The sequence below is a fragment of the Marmota marmota genome, unplaced genomic scaffold (genome assembly GCF_001458135.2).
Source record: "Marmota marmota marmota unplaced genomic scaffold, marMar, whole genome shotgun sequence".
NCBI lineage: Eukaryota > Metazoa > Chordata > Mammalia > Rodentia > Sciuridae > Marmota > Marmota marmota.
The window spans coordinates 3554192-3565702 of NW_026000168.1; the positions used below are offsets into that span (position 1 = coordinate 3554192).

At 58.7% G+C, this 11511-nt stretch overlaps 1 long non-coding RNA gene across 8 annotated transcripts in view; it reads left to right on the forward strand.

The window, feature by feature from the left end:
- Positions 1 to 6469: 6469 nt before the first annotated feature.
- Positions 6470 to 11511, forward strand: part of LOC107150025 — an 11996-nt gene continuing 6954 nt past the window's right edge. Inside the window, exons 1-3 of one of the 8 annotated variants that reach the window (XR_007341944.1) lie at positions 6470 to 10025; positions 10113 to 10620; positions 11149 to 11261. This is a non-coding gene — a long non-coding RNA (uncharacterized LOC107150025). Of the gene's footprint in view, positions 10026 to 10109; positions 11262 to 11511 lie in introns of all 8 variants that reach the window. The other 7 variants (XR_007341947.1, XR_007341942.1, XR_001504516.2 and 4 more) reach the window with 7 other exon arrangements.

The window sequence follows — 11511 nt, forward strand, 5'->3', positions numbered from 1 at the left end:
TCTGTCCCCCCAGACGCAACGGTCTCCACCCTCCTCCAGGCTCAGGGTCAGCCCAGAGCAGTCGCGGCAGCTGGCCTTGGACGGCAGCTGTGTGTGGACACACCTTCTCTCCCTGGAGACGGCCACCACGTCCTGTTCTAGGTTACCCCAGCTCCGGCCTTCAACAGGATAGGCGATCCGTCAATATCTGCCCAAGAGACGGTGAGCGAGTTAACGAAGCAGGTGCCTTCAAATTCCCAGCAAGGAGTGGCCGGGTGCGTCCGGAGCTGGGGACTCTTGGCTCTCACGGTGGATTTGGACCGGGCCCAGGGCATCCTGGGAATTGTCAATAATAAGCAACAGCTGCGTTTCTTGAGCACCCGCTGTATGCCAGGCGCTGTTCTAAACGGAACAGAATATCTCGTGGGATCTCCGCAACCGTCTGGTGGGATCTGCCCTAAATCTTCATCTCGCGGCTCCTGCTCGAGGCTGAGGGGCAGCGGGCTGGCCAGAGGTGCTCAAGATCAACGTGGTCACGAGCAACCGCGTCGGCCTCCCAGGGTTGGGGGGCACTCAATGAAGTCTGTGCACCCCACAGTTGGCACCGTGCCCGGCTGCACACCAACCCACAGCAGCGTGGCGAAGGGACGAGGAAGAGGACCCAGCGGAATCACTGAAGCAGACGGCACGGGGTCGGCCACGTCACTGTCACGTGACACGGGCCTCCGTGAGGAAAGGGAGACCCAAGGCCGTGGCCAGGTCTGCACGTTTCCCTGCTGGGCGTGTGAAGAGTGGACAGTCCTGGGATGGTGTTGTGGGGCAGGGTCTTGAGCCTTGAGGGGCACGCCGGGGCGACCTAGCCAAGCGTCCCCACTCCCCTTCCTCCTGGGGTCCCTGTCCTTGAAGGAGCTCCTTCCCCCGGGTGTGGTGGGAGGACACGTGTCCCCTGAGGGCCTCACGCCTGCTCCTGGGGACCTCAGAGCCCTCCCTGCACCAACGCTCTCTTAGATTCCTCCAGCTTGAGACACACCAGGAACCAGGCCGCTCTCTCTGGGGTGGCGTGTTCTGAACACGCGTGTTGCACAGGTACACACTCACGTGCAGGCACAGCCCACAGCAGCAGGCGCTCTTCAGAACCCAGGCCTGGGCTCAAGCAGGGTCTGGGGCTCCGTCTGATGGCAGCGCCAAGCCTGCTCTGAAGCCAGGCCCCCAGGGCTCCGTGCACAGAGGTGGACGGGAAGCAGGGTCCAGTGGATCACCCTGGAGCCCTTCCCTCGAGAGTCCAAGTGCCCAGCCAGGGGCTCCCGCGGCACTTGAGGAAAGCAAATCGAGGTGGACGCCACAGGCCGCACTTCAGCCTGTTCCTTGCGCGTTGAGGAAACTGAGTCTGAAGGACTTGGCGGTGGGGTTGCGACACGCCCCAGGTCTCCCAGGTCGGTCCTCCATTTCTTGACTGACCCAGCTCTGCTGAGTGTGGGAGGGTAGGGAGAGCCCACTGACAGCCCCGCTGGCCTGGGCAAGACCCGGCCAGCAGTAACAGAGGGCACCTGGACTGAGCGCTTGGTACGTGACGGCAGCCAGAGCCAGCAGTTCGGCTCCTGGAAACCACAAACTCACAGAATTCTCCAGATAGTCCAGTAAAGGCAGGTGTTGTTATTATCCGCCCTTTATAGATGAGGGATCAGAGAGGTGAAGTCATTTGCTCAGTGACGCCCAGCTGAGCCATGGTGGGACCGAACACCAGGCCAGGTTCACACAGGGTCCTTCCCCGGCCCAGTGCCATGAACAGTCCCCGGTGGCCTTTTCTCTCCTCCCAGGGGCCAGAGACTTTGATCTCCCTGCCTGGCCTCCTACCCCTCCTCTCCCTTTCAAAACAAAAGAGGGGAAATGACCTTTCCTGTAGATGAATGTTCCGGACGTCCTGCCTCGGGAAGCCTCCCCTCAGAGGAGCTGCCATCTCTGGGAGCCCCAGGGCGTATCAGCTGGTGGTGAAGAGGCAGAGAGGATGCCTGGCAGTGAGCCGCGTGGGGAGAGAACTTTCTAGAACAGGGAACCCAGGTGACTCCCCTGGCTGAAGAGAAGTGCCCCCAGGTAACGTGTGGGGCACGGAAACAGGTAAGCTGTCCTCGGGGGTCAGCAGGGCCAGTCAGGCTGGGCCTGATGCTGCACAGACCAGGTCAGGTCTCCTGGCAGATGGCACCCGTCACCCTGGGGAAACCGAGGCTGTGGGCGAGGAAGGGAATCCGTGGAGCCTCCCGCAGTCCTGGGCAGCAGGACACCGGCCTGGCCTGGAGATGACCACGGCCACAGAGTCCCCCGGGCCCAGCTGGCTCACCTGTAGTCCCTGCACCCCGTGGCCAGGGCCCTGTCGTGAATTAATCTTCAATTTCCACGCGGGGGCCCGGGCGCAGCTCATCACGGCCGCTAATTGCTCCGAGGAGACCCCCCCCCTCCTCCTTTTATGTTTCCAGATCGGGCTGTGTCGGATGCTTTCTGTCTGTTCATTTTATAGCCGGAAATGCTTTTAATAGCCTCGTGCATGGAGAAGGGACTTTACTACCCTCCGACTTGCCCCGACTTCTACGACCGCTCAATTAATGGAACCAGTAATCTTCCTCCGTCATGAGGCGGGAGCGCGGGGCCAGGCGCGGCTGTTCGCTAAATCAGCGCCCGGCTGGGCTGCGTTTTGGGGGGCTCCACGTGGGAGACCAGCCAGCTCGGGAGCTGGCAGGATGGAGTGCCGCGATTAGGCGGCTGTAAATACCGCCTGCCAATAGATGGTTTATGGTGGTGATAACGGGCGCCCGTCGCCGGCATCAATCTGGGCGCTCCCGCTGACGGGGGAGAAATGGTTCCCGTGGTTGCTAGGGAGTCGCGCCGGTTCCCGGGTCTCCTGGGCCTTCTCCTGGCACTGATGGATGCTCTACCCGGGAGACAGCAGTGGAGGAAGCTGTGGGTCCCCTTCTCCTGGGCCGCAGGCCCTGGTGACCCTACGTCCCCCCTGGAGATGGTGTGGCCCGGGCAGAGCTGCAGGTCAGGGGCCATACCCGGCAGCTGGACAGGAGCCGTGGGCCGTCTGAGGGCTGATTCTCTGTGTCTGAAAACAACCACGGGGCTCACATGCCCGAGGGTTCCTGAAACTGTCGCTCTGAAGGGAGACGGATTGTCTAAGTGCGTGAGAAATTGGCGGCCGGTGACATATAACCCGAGTGGTCCTCCCGCCACATAATCACAGCAATTAAATCCCCGACTCTATTTCCGTATTGAACAAAAAAAAATGAAGTGCCCTTAACAAGCAGATAAATGCTTCTTGTTAGAAATAGTGTGACGACCCGGGTATCTCCTGTAGTGGAAAAGACAAAGGCAGGAGAACAGGCCCAGGTGATCGGAACTCAGGCACCTTGTCCCCTTACATTCCCGACAGTCCCCTCACGTCCAGAGAGTGACTCCAAGCTCGGGCGGAAGCTGCGACTTCCTGTAAACCCTGGGCACAGCCACATTCCCAAACTCCTGCCGACTGACAAAACCTGAATTCCGACTTTCTGGGTCTTGAGAATGGATCGAGAAATATTCAGCAGAAATTTGATTTTTTTTTTTTTAAAGTGACCTTTGGGAACAGGAGAAAGCAGACCTATTGGGCTGAATCAAGACGGATCAGCTAGCTTTCATCGGAAGTCGGTGGTAAGGCCGAGTTTAGATGCCTGTGAGCTCTGTGACCCTGGGTAACTTAGCCACCCTCTCTGGGTCTCTTTCCCGACTTGTAAAATGGAGATTCTCTTTCTTCATAGAATTACTCTGCGAATCAAAGGAAATAACAGAGTGTAAAACACGTGCGGGGGGGGGGGGAAGGGGGGATCACCACGAGTCTGCAGTAAATGTCAGCCTTGTCCCCTCCTTCGCTCCTCCTCCCTGGACACCCTGAGCAGACCCCCCACCCCATGCTGCTCTGTTCTGCAAAGGCCACGTTCTGCATAAGACCCCCAGAGAGCCCGGTGCAGCAGCGCCCGCCTGCCATCCCAGCAGTTTGGGAGCCTGAGGCAGGAGGATCACGGGTTCAACTCAGTGACGCCCCGAGCCACTGAGCAAGACCCTGACCCAAAAAGGGTGCCCAGGGCTGTGAAGCCCCTGTCCCAGTGTCCCAGAGCTGGAGCACTGTGAAACTCAAACACGGTATGTATGGACGATCATGTGTAGACCCATGGAAGATGACCACGTGGAGCCTCGTCACAGAGTAAGGTACACCTCTGGATTGTGACTTTCCCCCCATTTCAGGGCCCCGTCTCCATTCTGTGGAGAAGTGTGCAGAGTTGGAAACTTGGGACTTACGGCTCCACGCGCCCTCCAAAGGACAGTGGAAAGCGTCAGAGAGGGTGCTGTGGCTGACCGCCAAGGTCAGAGGGCGGAGAGACCCAGGACGCCAGGAGGAACCTGGCAGAGCTGGGCTGCAGCTGTGACCGGAGAGGACGAACAGGTGGCCCTGACGGAGGAGCCTGCTACTCGGTGACACTGAACAGTGTGGGAGTGGGCACTAGCAGACCACAGAGCACATCTGGCCTCCCTCTCCAGCTACCCCAGGGCCTCATTTCCAAGGTCACTCTGGGGCCGGGGCCGCCTGCCAGTCCCTGGGCCAGAGATGCAGGTCCCGCCCGCTGCCCCTGGGTCTATGTCCAAAGGCAGCGGGTGAAATCAGGCTCAGGAGAAAATGGCCCATCGAGGGGATTCCTCAAACCCCAGGTGTCTGAGCGACTGCCCAACACACGAGCAGTTTTCACAACTCAGAGCAGGGGACAAACCATGATGAGGACACGGCCGTGCACACAGACACAGCCACACCCCTGCGGCCACTCCCCTGGTCCACAGGAGATGCGCAGTTCACCACGGCACCTGCTCTGGCTACCGCGTCCACCTGCGCTGCAGACATGCAAGTTGTGTGCATGCTGAGATGTGGGGAAAGAGACTTTCCCGCTCTGTTACCGCCTCAAGGGACCCACCACGATGTCACCCTGGGGAGCTCGTGGCTACAGACTGCCTTGGGCCGTCTGAGGCTCACCACAGGCTGGGGACTGGTGCGGTTATTCTTGCGCTATCACCCAAGCAGGGCAGCGCTGGACCGTGTCCACGGGCCAGTCCTGGATTGCCCATCGTCTGTGGGCCAGTCCCCAGAGACACCCAGATAAAGACATACAATCTCTGTGTCCTAGGGTCTCCCCTTTGTTTGCATTTTTGACTGGAGCCTTAAATGACTTAATCCAAAACTGAAGGAGAGATTTCAGAATTCCCGCGTCTTGGCGAAGCCAGGGAATGTGTCGCAGAAGGAGACCTTTAGACAGGGATTCTGTTTCTCACCTCCCGGTCCCCGGAGTTTCACTTTATTCTCCCAACAACCTGCGGAGATAGGAATCGGTGATGCTACCCCTGTGTTTCAGACCCACAAAAAGGGGGCACTGCTTTTAGCTTCTGCTGATAATCCCACAGCCAACGCGGGCAGAGGTGAGAGTCCAACCCCTCGTCCGGCCCCAGAGCTTTGTCCCGGGCCGCAGAGAGCATCGTCTCTGGGGTCATAAGGACGGGAAGGCAGGTCAGAGCCGGAGTGAATGGCAGCAAGACCGCGTAGGGAGGTATTTTTGAGGGCAGGGCTAAGAGAGATGGCAGAGGGTCAGCCGGGGACAGCGGTGGCCTCTCTCTGAGTTTGTCTGGAGGCGAGAACTGGATTAAATGATTTCTCAAGGGACGATGCTGGCTGAGACCCGCCGGCAGCTGCCATCTACCCCAGTGGTGCCCGGAGCTCAGAGGTCACATTTCCTGCTCTTGACCCCTCTGAAGTCCTGCGCCCCGAGGACACTTCTCGACAGCTACCCGAGGAGTGGCCTGCTGTCCCCTGCTGGTCAGGCCAGGGTTGCTCAGCACCCGGTGACGCCCTGGAGGTCTCACCCTGGCACTCTGAGAGACACCATGGAGGTACCACGGTAGACATTTCCAGGTCCCAAATGCCCTGTGGTCACTACCCAGTCATGGGGCTGTGCTGACCCACTACAGCCCAGCTCCGATGGCACAGCTGCAGAAGGTGACAGAGCCACCTTCCAACCCTCCTGGGCTCTCGCTCCCAGGCAGAGTGGCAACAGAGACCAGACGCTCCTCACAGAACTTACTAGACCTCGTGGACACCAACGCCGCTAAGGAACGCGGGGATTAGCAATGCACAATAAGGCCGCACAGACACTTTGGGTCAACGCAGCTGAAGGCCCGATGGAGTGGCATTCCCATCAGTGGGGCTATCCTCGTGCTGTGGCTGAGATATGAAGTGTCCCCGGAAAGCTCACGTCGGGGACGGTGCAGGAATACTCAGTGGTGAGATGGTCAACTGTTCAGAGGATCAACCGATGGATATGGATTAACTGGGGGTAACTGGGCAGGTGGGCTGTGGCTGAAGGACGTGAGTCACGGGGGCGTGCCTTTGGGGTTTATATTTGGTCTTGGGCCAGCAGAGCTCTCTCTGCTTCCTGATGGCCATGTCCTGAGCTGCTGTCCTCCTCCACGCCCTCCGCCCAGGGCCCAGGGCCAGGGAGTCAGATGACCTTGGGGTGAAATCATGAGCCCCAATAAGGTTTCCCTCCTCCAAATTGTTCTTGTCCGGTCTTGTGGACACAGAAATGCAAGAGCTGACGGAAGCCCCTGGATCGAGGCACCAGGGGACGTTGTGGATGTCCTCAACCTTGGCCTGGGAAAACGTGTTTAAATACGCATCCAAGGAAGAAGGACCTGGGGTTAAATGTTGTTCAACCCAATATACAAACCTCCAAGTTTCATACCCGTCAGCGGCTCCTAGGAAACTCCAGCCAGGGAAGCGGGTGGGGGGGGGGGCAAGATGGCGGAAGGGAAGGGAAGGGGTCGCTTGGGGGAGCTTGTGCCAAGAAGCTCGAGATTTCCACTTTGTGCATTTGTTGGAACGGCTGGAGCCTCTTCCGGGTACACTTCCAATCTACGTCAATGACCGTGCACAAGTCGCAGGAGAGGAATTCAAATGCAAAAAAAAAAAAAAGTAGACACTGGCTTCCGGAAACTTCCAGCTCTCTGCAGTCTTTTTCAACAGGAAGGTGCGGACATGTGCGTCCTTGGCCCCCGTCCCTGAACCTGCGGTGAAGACTCTAATTGCCAAGTGATTTGTATCCCTACCTCGGATTCTTTATGGATGGGGCTTAGCTCAGCTCAAACCAGCGCAAGGTAGTTGCTCAGGGGAACCTTATGGCGCTCACAAAAGCCCAACAGCTGGAAGGGATTCCACACCCGTTGGTAATTAAGGTAGAGGTTTTTCCTTTGCTTTCCCTCTGGAATTCTCTGAGACTCGGCCTCAGGGAGAATGAGATCATGGGCCATCTTCCCAGAGCCGCGAGTCCCTCTTCCAACAACCAGACCCCCAGAACCTCACTGGAGGAGGGCGGGCGGCCAAGGCTGGGGTGCCGTCATCCGCAGCTGGAGGAAAGGTGAGCCGTGACGATCTCCAAAGCCCTCGCCTGACGTGGCCTTGAATCCGTGTGATAACAAATTCCCAGCCCTGGATCTGGAAGACCTCCAGGGGACGTCCCCAGGGCATCGCAGGGAGCCAGGAGAGATTGCCTCATCTGGGACTCTGCTCAAGGTCTGAAGGTGCTGACTGTCTGCAGAGGTGACCTCCAGGAAAGGCTGTGGGGCGGGTGGGGGGGGGGACTCAAGGGCCGGGAGAAGGAACCCCAGGAGGCTGTTGGTGTGAGTCGGAACCCACCCCAGCCAGGACCAGGTGCCTGAGAGCAGAGGGAAGGAAAAGGCAGGAGAGGGCAGGAGACCTGGGTTCTGGTCCCAGCCCGGCCACTTGTTTTCTGGGACACCTTATTATGTGACAGGCTCGGCTGGACCTAGCTATCCCTCTGCACAGCACACTGATGAAGTCAGCTGACAAGTCTCAATGCCGTCAGGGATGTGAGCGTGTGTGTGAGGGAGATGGGGTGAGGCAGTCAGGTGGCAGGGAACACGGGTGACTGTGGCCAAAAGGTCAGCTCCTAGCTCCACAGGGGCAGTGTGGCTACAGCTCTGCTCTGGGTCACTCAGCCCTGGTCTGGCCTGCGGCCCACCATCTTTAGACCCAAAGATCGGATGAGGCCCGGGGCCACGGCTGCTCCATGCTTCTGGACACGCATGATTCCAAAATGGGTCGAGTAAAGGCCCACCTTACTCCTCAGGAAGTGGGGTTGTGGGCTGGCCGTGATCTGGGTGGCTCTCCTGCTCTGTGACAAACGAGGTGTCCTCGTTTTGTTGTTTGTGCTTCCAAGATCTGACAACTTTGAAAACCAAGACTTTTGGCAAATGTACGGGGAACCTCACTCTCTGGCCAAACCAGCCGGACTCTCTGGAGAGGTCATTTACGCTGGAAGTCGGCAGTCGGTGTTTTGCCAGGGGCCAGATAGATGGTCAGCGATGCAGGCTTGGCCACACCACTCCACGCGGCTCTGGCAGGACTGGGCAATAGCTGGGCTCCGTGAACCCTGATCTACAAAACCAAAGGAGGCTGACCGCCCACCGCCTTGCAGTCTGCTGACCCCTGGTGCAGACCCTTTGGCAGGAACCATTCACACACTTTGCTGCAGAAATATCAATGGCCACTGTCTCCGACCCCCCTGGGGTGACGGTGGGTTCGTGAAGACCCCTGTGTGCTTCTCCCCGGATCCTGTGAATAGGTGACCTTACACGGCAAAAGGGACTCTGCAGGTGAGATTCCACCTGGGAGCTGGAGATGCAGAGGTGACCCTGCGTTTCCAGGTGGGTCCCAGCAGGAGGGTGAGAGATCAGGGACAGAGAGGGCAGGACACTGTGGTGACAAGAGCAGAGGCCAGCAAGGGAGGAGGGGGACCTGGAGGTGCTGGGCCCTCCATTTGGATCTGGAGTGACTGCCTGTGCTGGAGGTGAGGTCCCCTGACCTGGTGGGAGGCTGTGGAGCCCGTAGGAGGCAGGGCCTGTGGAAGGAAGTTAGGCCACGCCCTCAGGAGGATACCATGGCCCCTTCCCCTCTCCTCTCTGCTTCCTGGGTGCCACGGAGTGAGCAGCTTTACCCCGCCAGATGCTCCCTGCCTTAACGTTCTGCCTTGCCACAGGCCCCAAAGCCACCCCAGTCAACCACAGACCACATGTCACCTCTGAGCCGAAGTAGACCTTTTCTCCTTATAAACTACTGTTCTCAGTTATTTTGTCACAGCAACAGAAAGCTGGCTGGCTCACCCAGGATGCTGCCTCTCCTGGATCCTCTCCTGGTTTCCCTTGTGCTCTGGGCCCTCAGGAGTGGACCACGTGGGAGCACCCACAGGGGACAGCTGAGGCAGGGAAGACAAGGAGGTCAGGAGTGATGTTCCAGATTCCTCCCTGACGGTCACTGCAGGTGGGGGACACCCTCCTTGTAGCTCCTGCCAGGCAGCCCCGTTAACACAGCTCCCTCCAGCTCCAGGCTCTGGTGACCACTGTCCACCTCATGGTTTTTAACCAAGATGTGGTCATGATGCTAGGTAAGGGCACTGTCCCTTCTGGTGTCCCTACACCTGCTCACACTGGTGAGCTTTAAGTGACTGTCCCCAGGCTCCCCAGCTGTCTCCGGTTTGCCTCCTGCCGGGACCCTCCCTGGTGACCGTGACAGTGGACCTTGCTAAATACTTGCTGCACACTCTGCCACCTCTATGTCATTTAACTCCCCAAGAATCCCACGAAGCGGGTAGTATCAGTGCCCCTGACAGCCGACGCACCTCAGGCCTGGAGAAATCACAGTCACGGAGCTGGGAAGTGACCTCCAGGACCGCCCCCGCCCCCCATGGGAGCGCAGACTCCCATATGGACCCTCATGTGTCACCGTGCAGCTTGGTGGCTCCGCGGGCCTCAGCGCACCATGGCCTGTTCCGATGCACCCCGCCCCCAGCACCAGTGATTCAACAGCTCGTGCCCATCTATACCCGCTCCTGCTTGGAGGGCCTCACTCGGCAGCCGCGACCCGTCTAGTCTCAGGAGCTGAAGAATTTCAAATCATCCTTGAGGTGTGGAAGGGGCAGGCAGGACGAGGAGGGGCAGGGAGCCCAGAGGTCCACAGGCAGGTCGTGCTTAAATACCCCCTCGCCCAGCAGCGTCTAGTCCACAGCGAGAGGGCGGCAGATGCACGTGTTGTCAGCGCTGACCTTTGAGACCGAGAGCCCGCATCCACGGGAGGATGTCGCCTCTGCCCGACTCGGTAAGAGGCTGCTGTGCTCCAGAGGGTGAGGTTTGTGTCCACCAAATGAGGACCACCAGAGACCCTTTATCTTCACACTGACGGTTCTATAAACCCTTGGCCCCTCTGCAAGCTGCGCAGATCTGTGTGGCCTCAAATTTCTTTTTCAAAACCTCCTTGATCACCTCGCTCATGCATATGGCCTTTGGCCTCCATTCAGCAAGTCCTTAAGTCTACCTCATCCCACCGGGACCTGCGGTGGGGGACACGCGAACTTCGCCATGGATTTTGGTGACACCCTCGTCCCTGACACCCTCTGGCTAGCCTAAGTGGGGGAGTTGCAGAATACACAGGAGACGCGGTCGGCTCCTGGGGACAAGGCTTCAGAACAGGACCCAGGGTGATGCCCGGTGCCAAGGAAGCTGGTAAGTGACCTGCTGTTCAGGACGTGGGAAGGTCCGACGCGGACGGCAGCGGCCCCACCATGAACATCTTCCTCTTGGGCTTCCCAGGACAAGCTGCTGGTGACTGCGGCTGGGGCCTGATTGTCCCTCCCCTTCCTCTTCCCATCCTGCCTCCACCAACCGGAGTGGAGAGAGGTGGCCCTCCAGTGGGAAAAGGTCACCAGCGAGTGTCCTCCGCAGAGGATGCTCTGGGTACCCGCCTGTGTCCCCTTGGTCAGCCATGGAAACTGCCCCTAGGTTTCCTCACACTAATTGCCCTTCCCCCTGGCCAGGGAGCTACTTCCAACCAGCAGGAGCCAGGATTTGGAAATCAGTAACTCAGCTTCCTGTAACCTCAGGGTCTGAACAGACCCCACGTGGTCTCAGAAGGCCCTCTGTGCCCCTGAGCTGCTGTCCACGGGGTCACCTAGGCATTGCACTGGGGAGGGGACTAGCCTGCTACCTTCCATGTTGCCCTCTCTGAATCTCCTGCCATCTTCTCCTAAATAGACCACGAGTGCCACCTGCACCCAAGGACCTGCGCAGGATCTGCCCTCGGGACCCACAGGCCAGATTCAGAAGGGGACAGTCGAGTCCCCCACAGGAAATCGGGCTGCTGTCAGGTACAGGAGATCCTGGACAGCCACAGACGGCAAGTCATCAGCTCATCCACTAACACCCGGGGCCAAAACCAAGCTTTTAAAGATTTTTTTTAAAGTGGGAAAAAAATCAGAGATGTCCCCTACACACACTTTTAGCTTTGCCATTTTGATTCACGATGGATAGGTGGTCAGCCACCGGTTTTGCATGTCCCTATGAAGGGGGCTGACTAATGCACAGTATACCCCACTGCCAAGTGCAGACAGGGACCCC